Source organism: Anabas testudineus, chromosome 14, assembly GCF_900324465.2.
Source record: "Anabas testudineus chromosome 14, fAnaTes1.2, whole genome shotgun sequence".
Classification (NCBI taxonomy): Eukaryota; Metazoa; Chordata; class Actinopteri; order Anabantiformes; family Anabantidae; genus Anabas; species Anabas testudineus.
In genome coordinates, this window is record NC_046623.1 from 5,936,785 (window position 1) to 5,949,479 (window position 12,695).

Sequence of the window (12,695 nt, forward strand, 5' to 3'; positions counted from 1 at the left end):
GCTGAATGCTTCCCTATGGACAGATTTTACAAATCATTTGGAGTTGGACAGTTAGCAAATAGTGGGGGAATAAGGTTTTTCTTTTTTGTAGAAAACTACTGCCTGCTGATGTGAAGTAGTGAGAATGAACCGAAACAGTAAAGCTGCACAATGTAAAACCAAAACAATGAGCTGAAAGATGCTAAAGTACTGCAGAGCTGAGGGGCACTGCAGTCATGTGATAATAATCACTGGGTTCAATTCCTAAATTAGTATAGCATTGCAAAGAAAGGTTTCTTCATGTCATAGTTCTTCTAGTCAATGCAGCATTTCCACCCTTTTGCCACAACGAGCTCACCATTATTACACAGAAACAAGAACAACGTTTTTTTTTTTTTGAAAGAGCTAGCTGGAGCTGTAAGAACAGCACAAAGGCTCCAGTCAAGTTAACACGAGATAAAGGATACTGTAGATGCTGAGGTCCCTGGGGCTCTGACCACTTATCACAGGTGAAGGAGGAGAAGAAAGACCCCACGGCTGCAGGAGTGTCATCTGCTTATGGAATATTATTAACAGCAACAACAAAGCCATTTCTGACCAGGCCTGCCCTGGAGTTTTTCTGTCAGTGGGAGTGAGCCTTGTTTTTTCCTGAATTGCATCACAAAATCAAGCTTTTCATCAGTGCATGACTTGATAGGGGAAAACTCCACACTGCTATTACATGGTAGGCTGGTTTGGCAGCATTCAGTGGGTACATATAAGCTCATTGTTTCCTAAATCAAGATTGCACATGCTGCCCTTCTCTCCTTGATCGTGAGAGATGAAATGCAGTGGGAAGTGGTGCATCATTAGAAGAATGAATGGTGCAGGAGGGCTAGATGAATGTCACTGATGTGCATTCAATCAAGTGGAGAACGCTACAGTTTCCAATTTGTATGTTTCCTAGATATTACGCCACAAGTTAACTTTATATTTATGTTAGTGTTCTAAGTTTTCATGAGTTGTCAGTACTGTAAGGGTCAGCAGAGAGTATAATACAGCTGCAAGAAAAAGTAACACCACTGCTATTTTCCAGTGTTCCGCATAAAGTGGTCACAAATACAAACAGACAAATATTTCAAAGCTGATAAAAAAGAGTCACGAGCTTTTGTGTCCAACACAAGAAAAAAGTAAAACAGTGTTTTAATGATTGGTTGAACCACCTTTGGCAGCAACAACCTCAAGAAAGCCCTTCCTTTAGCTGTGGATTAGATCTGCACAATGTCCAGGAGGAATTTTAGGACCATTCCTCCTCACAGAACTTCTTCCGTTTAGGAATTTTGGTGTGAGCAGCTTTCTTTTCACAGCATCACTATTAGGCTGAGCTTTGACAGGGCTACTCCAGAAGGCAAATGTAGTTTCTCCAAAGCCATTCTGTAGTAGAGTTAGGGTTATTGTCCTGCTGCATCACCCAGATGTCTCTCAGCTTCAGCTTGCAGTCAGCCACCCTGAAATTATCCTGTTGGATACCTGGTACCTGGAAAATAATTTTCCCCTACACAATAGTGAGTGGTCCAGATCCAGAAGCCACAAAGCAGCCCCAATTCATGATGCTCACTTCACCATTATGTGCTGTTTGCATTTTTCCCTGTAGTTGCAGTATATACACATATATGAAGAGGTTAAAATGTTGCTGCTGTAAGTGAAAGCAAGAAACCTGTGCTTCAAGGCAATTCACAAGATAGAGTTGAGCCACTCCATGCAGTTCAGAGAGACATCCGTGAGTGAGTGATGCATGTTCAGTTGTTGGAGAACAGCTCACTCTGCTGGATACAAGATGCTGTTGCAATTCTGGGCATTCAAAGTAAGCCTGATGTTCAGAGGACTGTTTTGTTTGTGCACCATATTTGGGGCAATCTAATGCTGGAGTTGTGCCGTCTACACCATGGTACCAAACAACACAGTGATCTGTTTTCACCCATTAAACATGCAGACTGATAGATTACAAGTTTGAACACATGTGAAGCTAATTACAGGACACACTTTAGTGTAACAGTTTCATTAATTTGTTTTTTTTTTTTTTAAACTTCTGTTGAACTGCAACTCCAAAGCTATGTCTGACTTTTATGAGTTCATTTTTAGTACATTTTTATTTATTATTACTTTTGTCAGTTTCAAGTTATTTCAGTGACCTTTGTGGGTTTTTCTTTCTTTAAGGGAAGGGTGCCAATAATTTCATCCACGTCTGTATGCAGAGTCCTCTCCCAACCCCGGTGCTGCCTCAGGAAAGATACTATAGTGAAGCTGATAGACTTTGTTGGGACAGAAAGAGATTAATATGAATTGCCCGTGTCATGGGTCAGTGAACAACTTCACCTCTTTATATTAAATATGGGTGTAGAATACAGCAGAGATGGGAAAGTGTGTTTTTTGTCTCTCTTTGTCACACTATTATTTCTGTAGTTATTTAGTTGAGAGGCATTGGAAAGTGGAACGGAAAGTATCTTATGTTGAGACTGAACGGATGTTTTGTAGTGAGCCTGACATTGTTTTCCCATTAGCTGTCCTCTTTTTTCCACTATTTGATTTTCTATAATCAACAACTAATGATTTTTTAATGAAATTTGCTCTGACCTGATTTACAGTCGGCACTATCATTACGTAAAAAGTAGCCGTGGATGTTGGTCAGTACTGTGAATACAATGTAGCTTATGCAAACATAAATTGAATGGTTAGGCAAGCAATAGTGCAGGAAACGAACTGACACACACTGAATTCTCTCAGCCAAGGCCAGTGGATTGTAATAATAAACTCTAGTAATAATGTTAAGATGCTAACTTTCTGCATGTCATGCAGCTTTACCCTTAGTCTTTTTACATGAAGCAGCATTCACTACAATTCCTCCTTGTAAGTATTACATGAATTTGGCAATTATAAACTGTGGACAATCTTTCCTTATCCAAAGCAAAACACATATCAATAGTCAATGCATTTTGACATCTACCTGAACCTGAGGTAGAAAGGTTTGTTTAGATGTCCATGTGAGGAATAAGAACTGATATTCCAGGAGAGCATTTGATGAAAGGTCATCCAGCCAACTCTACAAGAGCTGACAGGGGGAACATTTACAAGCCTGATTGCAGATAGAAAAAAGGGACTGGAATGATGATTTGTTCCCTATATTTAAACACCCTTTTAATCTTTCTCCTCCTCGCTTTCCCTTTCTCTCCTTCTCACTCAGGCCCCCTCCCTCCTGTATGCAACACTTTACAGACTCCCTATCCATAGCTATGTCTTTAATAGGATGAGGGAAATCATGTTAAAGGATTTAAAACCTCTGCAGTGAAACGCTGTAGCTTTGCCAAGCTCACTCTCTTGTCATTCAGTTTCTCATTCTGTCTATTCTCAAACACTCTCCCCTCTCTGAATTACTTACTGGCACACACTGTTCACTCCTGACTAATAGCAGAGGTCCAACAAGGACACGGCAATAAAAGAGGAGCAATGGTACTGTAAACATTTGTGCATCTGTCTTGCATCATTTGTATCATCTCGGAGAACACTAAATATTGCAGAGAAGCCTCTGCTGTCTCTATCGCAAGATGAAAAAAGAAAAACACTGTCTAGCTGTCGAGTTTCAAGGAGCACGACTTGAGGCTGCTGCTGGAATCTGAAATGTGAAACACAGAGGGTGCTGCGTGTGCTGCCATGTCCCAGTTTCTTCATTGTATCCAAATTTGCCAAACACCCTTTCAATCAGTCAAAATCCATTTTGACTGGATTAAAGACGGAGACTAAAATGATGTTGTAATTTGATGTTCTGGGGAGAGCAATGTGATTATTGCATTTAGCAGTTGTTTTAATATAACACAGATGAGAAACAGGCCACGCGGGGCACCAACCATCTCATCTACTTCACTCTACAGTAGAGTAGATGAGATGTTAGTTAATTGTGTATATGCGCACTGAAAATGGTGTTACCTGGGCTGTGTTTTTAAAAGAATCAAAGATTATGAGTGACTTATTCGAGTAGAAAATGTCGGAAAAGTGAGTAAAATGTCCTAAAAACTTAAACTTATTCTTCATTATTGTTCAAAATTAGGATTTTGATACTAGAAAATAGCATCAAGAAAGGACTGGAACTGTGTATTTATTAGGAAAATCAATCAACATTAAAATTAAATTAAATCGTAAACCTTCAAAAGGCAACAATTGTAAGCAACACATCAAATCAGTTTGTGGACGTTTCCTAACACAGCATAATAGTGTGACATTTTTCATCTTTTATATAATATTCACATAATTGTATGTGCTAAAAAAATGTTTTTCCATAATGTAGAAAACATGTTTCAACTGGAAAAAGGGAATCTATATATATATCTATATCTGAATCTAGGAATGCCCTTGCTGTGCGTTTCAAGGAGGCAGCAGCCACTGTGAGTCAGTTGCTTTTCATGTACAGCAGGAGGTGCTGGCTGACTACGCTCTGCGCGCTCCATCTTTCTCTAATCCTGTAGCGGCTCTGTCGGTGGCAGATAGTCACGGTCTGCGAGTAAGACTATCAAGGAGGAGAGGGAAACCAGGATCGAGAAAGAAGATGGGAGGATACACAGGGAACGGCAAGGCAAATGGCGCTTTAGTGAGGTGTTAAGATGAAAAGTGGGGGGTATGGGTGGGTAAAAGTGTACACAGATGTGTGTGTGTGTGTGGGCTGGAGTGTGTGTGCATGTGTACTATAGCTGGTTGGCTGATGCTTAAGGACACAGTTTAGTTTAGCAGAACCACTTTTCTTCTTCTCAATGGCTGCCTCTCTTCTTTCCGTGCTCTTCCTCTGTCTTCCCCGACTGGCTTCAGACCAAACCTTGTTCTAGTGTTACATCCTCTCTATTTCCCCCCTATGTCCATCATCTCTCCCTCTTTCATGTCTCCCTCTCCCGCTCTCTGTTTTCTTCTTTTCACTCTGTGAAATACTTCCTTATCCTATTCTCTCCCTAAGGCCTTTGTCTCTTGGAGTTGCAGGTGAAATTAGAGGGTATAATTTCCTACAATCAGCAGAATCTGGTCCACAGCAACCCACTCCTTCCTTTGCCCTTCCACCATCCAACCCCCCAACCCCTCCCTCCCACAAATCCTCACCATGGCCAGGGGCAGAGGAACACCAGCAGTCTCAGGGAAAAACCTCCCTTCATTCTGCCATCGACTCGAGGTCACTTTCATCTTCTGATCGCGGGGAGGGGACAAAAGAACAGGGGGCAACAGAGGCACTAAAGAGGATAAAAAGCAGATGAGCTGATCTTGGACCGACTCTACAGGGGATGGGGGAGAGCGCGTGGGGGTCAAATACGTGCAAGAAGAGGAAGCGAGCGAGGGATGATAAAGAGGAGGAGCGGGAGTGACGCGGAGGAGGACAAACAAATCACTCACGCGAAAACATATAGCCACATTTGGACACGTGCACGTGCACACCCTGCACACATCACACACTGAACCAATCTGCCATGGATAAGAAGATTATGCCTCTGAGTTTCCTGGAATGTTCTCTGCTGTACCCCCTGAACTCCCCCCCCCCCCTCCACCCACCCCCACATAAAACACTGTCTGTCTCTGCTTGTGTGTGTGTCCTCTCCAGGCTGTGGCGTGGACTCAGGCTTGGATGCCATGATCTTCCACAGCTCAAGTTATATAAGCAGGCCCCATCCTCTCCTGTGTCCCCAAAGCTGGCTACTGAGCGCATCATCCCGGGCCCCCGTCACTCAAATGCTGTTTCCCCTGCTCTGACGTCGCCCAGCCTGCAAGACAGCCTGTGTGCAGTCCATTGTCCTCGTATAGCATCTTAGCTGCTCCGCACCGTCTTAGCTTTTGTTAACTGTAAACAATACAGTTCTTTACCTTTTGGCTACTTCTGTTCTTTTCTCTAATTTAATCTAGAACAAAGAGACTTTTTGTTTTTCTGGTCTGCGCTCAGCAACAATTCACCACGTGACAATCACCCTGTAAGAGAGAGAAGGGACAATAAACTGTAATTATCTGGAGAACACCTTGCTCTATACTACGTGAAGGCGTTTTTCATCTCAGATCTTAATGCCCCACCCCCCATCTAATGAAATCTATCCATCTTTCAGTCCATCCTTTCTACCCACCACCACTCACGATGTTTTTTCTTCTGCTCTTCTGTTTGGTGTCAGTAACCATTACTCTCCATTACCATTGTGAGAGTATTAATAGTTTGTGGGGAGGAAAAAAAAACACAGTGATCAGTGTAGGGTTAATTTACGTTTTTTATATTGTTCAGACTTTGCAAATTTGTGTAAATAAATGTTTAATTGTCAATTAAGTTGTTAAGAAATGGGTTGACAAGACGTTTCAAATGTCAGCAGTCCTTCTAAATCTTCCTCTAGACGTTTTGTGAAGCTAAAAGCTCTAAGCTAAAGCAAGAATGCATAAGAAAGTACCTTCTAATAATACAGAAACAGTCTGGGGCCTACATTAACAGAGCGGTCAACGTTGTCAACTAAACAAAACAAATGGCAATGACATCTCTATGTATGAAATCTGTTATCATGCTGGACAGTCTTTCCAAGGCTGATGCTGCATGGCACATATTCAGGTTTGCCAGCTTAAAGATTTATTTTCTGGCTCTGAGTTGGTATTAATTAGTATGCGCTTTGACTACTTTTTTTCTTTGAGTTTGAAATGGAACTCTTGGATGCAACATAATTGGACATGACTCAAAACCTTTGAAGTAAAATTGCCTTGGTGAAGTCGGCTATTGTAAACTGGATTAAGAGTCAAGGGGGTAAAAGGGAATCAGTTTATCGTTCTTTATCAATTTCACACCCTTGTTCGTCGCTTCTTCACCAATGCTTTCTGTTCTAGCAGGAGACTATCACACGCTACGGTACAGCACCCTTTCTTCAGTACACTGGTAACTAAAGTACACAACCAGGAGCATTTACTGTACATTTATAGCTTATAACAAAATGAGACACACACAGTGGATGACGCACAGACAGATGGAGAGAGGAAGAAGGAGACAGAAAGCTAGAGAGAGAAGAAAACAGACTCTTAGTGGAGTGTGACAAATTATTCCTAAGCCATGACGCACGAGATGGGCTGCAGTCCAAAACAAGGGCAGTAATTAGACGAGGAAGCCCTCTCAGACCACAATGTTCCCACACCATCCAGCAAAAATGTAGAACTAAATGTAAAGCATAAAAACAGTAGGATTAAAAAGAAAAAGGCAATATCTGACGGTAGCATAAGACGGGACACTTATTTATAACACACAACCCAATTTATTGTCAATTTTAATGGAGACTGAATTTCCTTCTTCAGGTCTATAAAGTCTACTGTACAGCAAGTGGTGGGTGTAATGCATTTTATGGCTCCTCTTCCCAGAAATCTATGGCTTGAGATTCATATCAGTTTCTAAAGCTTATGAGGTCTACTTTAGAGGCAGATTCAGCGAGCTATTAAACCCTCGTTTTAGTGGGATGTAATTTTTTTTACTGCTTAGTTTTAAGGCAAGAGCTACAATATTTGCCTACCTGCAATGAAAGTCCACAGAGAGCGGCGCGAACAACTTGGAGTGTCAAGGTATCAGATATGGAGAGTTTTAATGGGACATATGCTGCATAAATAAAGCCTATTTAAGTCAAGTCATTATCATATCACTGTTTAATTTGGAGGATTTGTTGCACAAATTCTAAAAACTTTGGTAATCCCCTAATTCCCTTGTCTACTGCCATCATCAAGTCCACAATTCCCTCCATCCACTTTATTTAGGTGGACAAGGTGGAAGTGGTAAACCTTACACCTTCTAAACAACATCAACTTAGAAGTGTCACTGAGCGCACGCTGCCATGCGTATGTTAGCATTTAGCTGCATCAAAATGTCAGCATCACAGACCAACCAGCACGACGCTTACATATTTCCACACAGTGCACTTTCTGTCATTTCACGTCTCTCCTCTGATAAGCTGTCATAAACATCCACTTGGTCCAGCGCTCTAAATGCACCCTCACGTCGCCTCGCATCCACTTGTGCTACTGTGAGAAATAAGCATCTGCGGGGATATGTGTGCATGTCTAATGGTGGGAGTAAAAGGTATCGCATTAATATTTTAATTGCATGCAGTGTTGGGGCGTCTGTTGAGAGACAGGCTTAATGTGGCGACAGATGAGGGTTAGGGGTAAACAAGGATTTGGCTGCCCTCCACGAGAATCGAGAGGACAGAGTTGGTGGATTAAACTGCAGTTTTGGCTGAAAGGCACCTAGCCTGTGGCAGCATGGATGCAAATGGATGCTGGCTTATTACCAGGGGCACAAGTATTAGACACCACATATAGATGCATTACACTGCCTCAAATGTCATATTTCAACGTAACAAATACGTACATGATGTGTGAGTAAGATGTTTAGAGGGAACAGTTTACTTGTAGCCACCCATTTGCCACCAGGGGACTTCGGGACAGGTGCTAATGAAGCTGCGTTTTTGACCAATTTGGATCGTCGTGGTGGGTCAGCGATTTACTCTGTCGCCTCCCAGCGTGAAGGTGATGTTTCCTCAGAGGCGTGAAGGCGACTGCGATCGTGTTAATCTGTGTAAGCCTTGTGATGAACTGCCAACCTGCCCAATGCATGCTGGGATAAGCTCTTGCCTCGTTGTGGTAAAAGGCAAAGCATGCCGTGAGCTGTTTCCTAAAACGAAACGCTCTTACACGAAGTCAAAAACAATAATCAAACACTGGTTTAACAACATTTATTCTAGCTTCTCTTCTTTGGCCTGAGCACAATTTGACTTTACCTTGGTTCTTCTAAAGACCAAGAACTAATTCATCCTTAATATTTTCCCTCAGTTTGACTTACAGTATATTACACAGTGGCAGTGACTGGCATAGGTCTCTACCAAACACACACATACACACACACAGGCAAGTTCAAATTAGGCACTGGCTTACACCTCAGTACACCTAAAGTCGGATTTAAAGTTGGCTCACATGAGATAAACAGCTTGCTCTGACCACTAAATTAAACTTACCACACAACTCCTGGGCAGTGCAAATCTCACTGGTGGAACATGGATGCTTGACAAAAACTGCGTACTAAAATAAAACCTGGCACCGACTGTAGGTTGTCATCAAAAATGTTTCTAACTAACTTCAAACCACAGAGACGTTAGTCAAACTTTGTTACTGAACATTTTGTGGAAGGTTCTCAGAAAAGACCATTGTCTCATTTCCTGATTTATAGTGGCACTTGTTCTTCTTGCATGATATTTACTGCAATTGTTCCTCACAGGTGGGACAGTGCTTGTTCAGTGACCTGTTAGGAGGATCTGACAGAGCAAAATGGAAACCATTATTATCACTGTCTGAATCCGTGTGTGAGCATGTGCGCTTGTCTTTTGTGTCACAGCAGGTAATGCATTATCATATGTCAGCCAATTTGTGTTTGAGCATGCATGCGTACTAGGTATCCGTGTTAGACTTTCCGTTTTCTAGGGCACTGCATCAAAATCAATGGACGCAACCACAGCCCCAACAAAGAGAAGACTGATTGCCTCTATTAAATGCTGTCATGAGTCTGACATAAATGACTATGTCTTCTTGTTTACAGCTGCCCTCAGCATTGCCATGTCATAGAAACCCTTCTTTCACATCAGAAAAACAAATGAAAGAGCCGACGGCATCGTTTCTGACTGGCCCATATGAAGGGCATGACTTTTGGTAAGTTGATAGTAACAAAGATATGCATGGTCTGCCCACAATAGCACAAGCAAGCCCCCAGCAAAAAACTTGACTGAAATATCCATTAATCCACTGCAGTTTCCCACTGGTTCAAAGGCTGTCTTGCAGCGGAGCTCTACAACATCAAAGAGCTCCCTCTTATGAAGGGTAGCAGTGAAATGTGGAACTCTTAGTTCAGAGATCCACCCGGCTGCAGAGGAGTGTTTGGTAAGAAATGCCATTAAGACTGGTTTGATTGAACTGGTCTGCAGATTGGTGAAGAGAAACAGAGAGTTGCTTCTGCTTCTAGCTCTGTTTGGCATTAAATATGATGTCGTGCATATGATTATGAAGTATATTGTGTTTTGCACACTAATGCACACAATGTTAGTGTTTTCCCCCGTTGTTTGCTTCCACTTGAAGGTAAATTAACGACTCTATAGGTTTCTGTTATGCCAATTAGTTCTAATTATTTAGTTTCTGAGAAATCATGATTTGTTTTGGCAGCTTGGCATGGCTCGTACAATACCCATAATCCTCAGCAGCTGTTTCTGTGGAGAACATTGTCGTCAGGGTTGTGAATCAGAGCTGTAGCAAATTCAAAAAGTTTAGTTTAAGATTACTGCATTTGGAAACAAAGCAGCTTTTGAATTAATTCTAAATGCACCTAGAAGCTGACAGTAAATTTATTTTGACCTGTCAAAGCAGAACTTGGGGAAACAAATTTGTACATACTGAAACTCAAAGTTTTTAGGTCACATAGCAAGTTTGTTAGCAAAAAGTTGCATATTTACTTGTCCAGCAGTTATAGAGCAACATTATTCAGCTCGACATTTCAAGCAACCTGGCAAAGGTAATTGTAATACAGCTACTATTTCTAATCATACAGCAATTAAACATGATTAGATCCATATTTTATACTTGTTCTTTCTACTAGGACTATGAAACTTATGTGATTGTTGGATTTTCTATTAAGCTGGAAGCTACAGTTACTCTGAGAAATAATAACACCAACAACTTAAGTTTGGTTCCAAACTTGCTCCAAGGTTTTGCTTTAAGTTTTTCTGTATTAAATCATAATAATAAAACATTGCTGTGTTGATACAGTGTGTTTAATGACAGAATCAGAAAAGTTATTTATTCCTGGATTATGCTTAACGTCAGTATCAAGTGGTGACAGCGCGTCTTTGCCTACAACCTACAAGCTGTTACAGAATATTATGAAATCAACATCCTGTTTAATGCATTCGATACAAAATAAGAATTTAATCTTGACTATAGACATAGACATGTCCACCACGTCCTCTATTAAAGTCAATGTAAATACAGCAGCTGTGTGATAAAATGAGCATTAGATTATTTGAACTATAATCAGAATCCACTAAATGTTCTGCTTTATAGCATTTGGTGCAAAAATAATAAGTAGTAGTTAAGTAGTAAAAAAAACATCTGACAGTATATCCACACGTAGTAACATCCACAGTTCACAGCAGCTTAAATCCTTGTTCTGTTTCTCAGCGGTCATGGTCGTGACATGTGCTACAACTTGTGTACGTACAGGGTCTGCTGTCACTGGAAGCTGAGCGTCACCAAGAAAATGCTTTTCTTTCATTATTAGTTCTGCAAAGGCACAGATGCGCTGTGGACAATGACCAGTGTGAGCCACTGCTCATTGTCCACAGGATCAGATGAATTACACCTTTACCAAACAGCTCCTCCTAGTTCACAACTCTGCTTTTGAGTATAACAAAACACAGTTCACACAGTACATACAGTCCTGTATGAGAAACAAGATCCAAAGTTCCTGGACTGTACAAACATCCTACTTCATAAGGAGGAAGATAATAACTTGCTTCTATGAACACAGTTTTGAATGATAAAGAACCTGAAAATGAAAAGAAAAGGCATGCCTCAACATTTGATATATAAACAGACATTATATTTAATGCTATATATACGTAATTGAATGAAAGCATAAAGCATCCTTGAGGTCTATGATTCCTGTTTTGCCACAATATAGCACATAAATGACTGGTGATGCTTTAAGAGAACAAATATTACTAACTCATGCTGTAGTGTAGACGTGCATGGACAGAAGGTGAAAAAACAACGTTTGCCATTCTCACATTACGACTGCCGAGGTGCCCTTGAACAAGACCCCGGCTACTCCCATAAGACTGCTCAGTGTCCAGCAGATCAAACTGTTTACACAGAGCCGAGTGCCGCTATAAAAGCAGTGTAACCGTGTGAGTGCGAGCCAGGTTCACGGTGAAATTCGTAAAACAACAGAAACAAATCACAGGATCTGCTCAGTGGTGAGAGCAGCCGGGGTGGTTTAGGTGCCAGACGTTAGTTTGGAGTCTTCTAGAGGTGTTATGATTCGACTTCAGCAGAACATCTGTGATGGGAGGTGCTCACCTGATAACCTCTAAGGAAAAGCCAGCTCTTACCTACCACTTCTGTCCTCTAACATGAACTCTACATTTCACATTAATATTAGTGATATCACCCTATATAATCACCAGTTGCATGCACACACAGTGATGCGGGTTTTAGTTGTATTTTGAAATGTTCAATTTGATGCTGTGCCGTGTTTGTCAGTAAAATAAAAAGAAAAAAAGTCTGAGATGAAATGAATGAATGTGTCCTGTCCTGAATCCTGAATGAGTTATTCTTCCAATCTAAACTAAGTGTCAAGAAGTGAGTCTGACGGAACTCTTGAGAAACCCCCAGAAACACCAAATCAATATTTATACTGAATACAGAGCCAATCTCTAAACCCACTTATGTGACCTCATTTCTTCTTCCCGCTCAGCTTTGACTCTCTGCGGATCCTCTTTATATTTTTATACATCATTACAAAAAATGGCAGGATTACGACGTATTTGTGGAGACTGAACACACATAAAGAAACGCACTTTTGATTTGTCTACTTCTGCGCTGTTTGTGTTTACTGGGAACGTTCTTGGAGGGATGATGAGATTCGGTTCTAGCCGGAGTAGTTCATA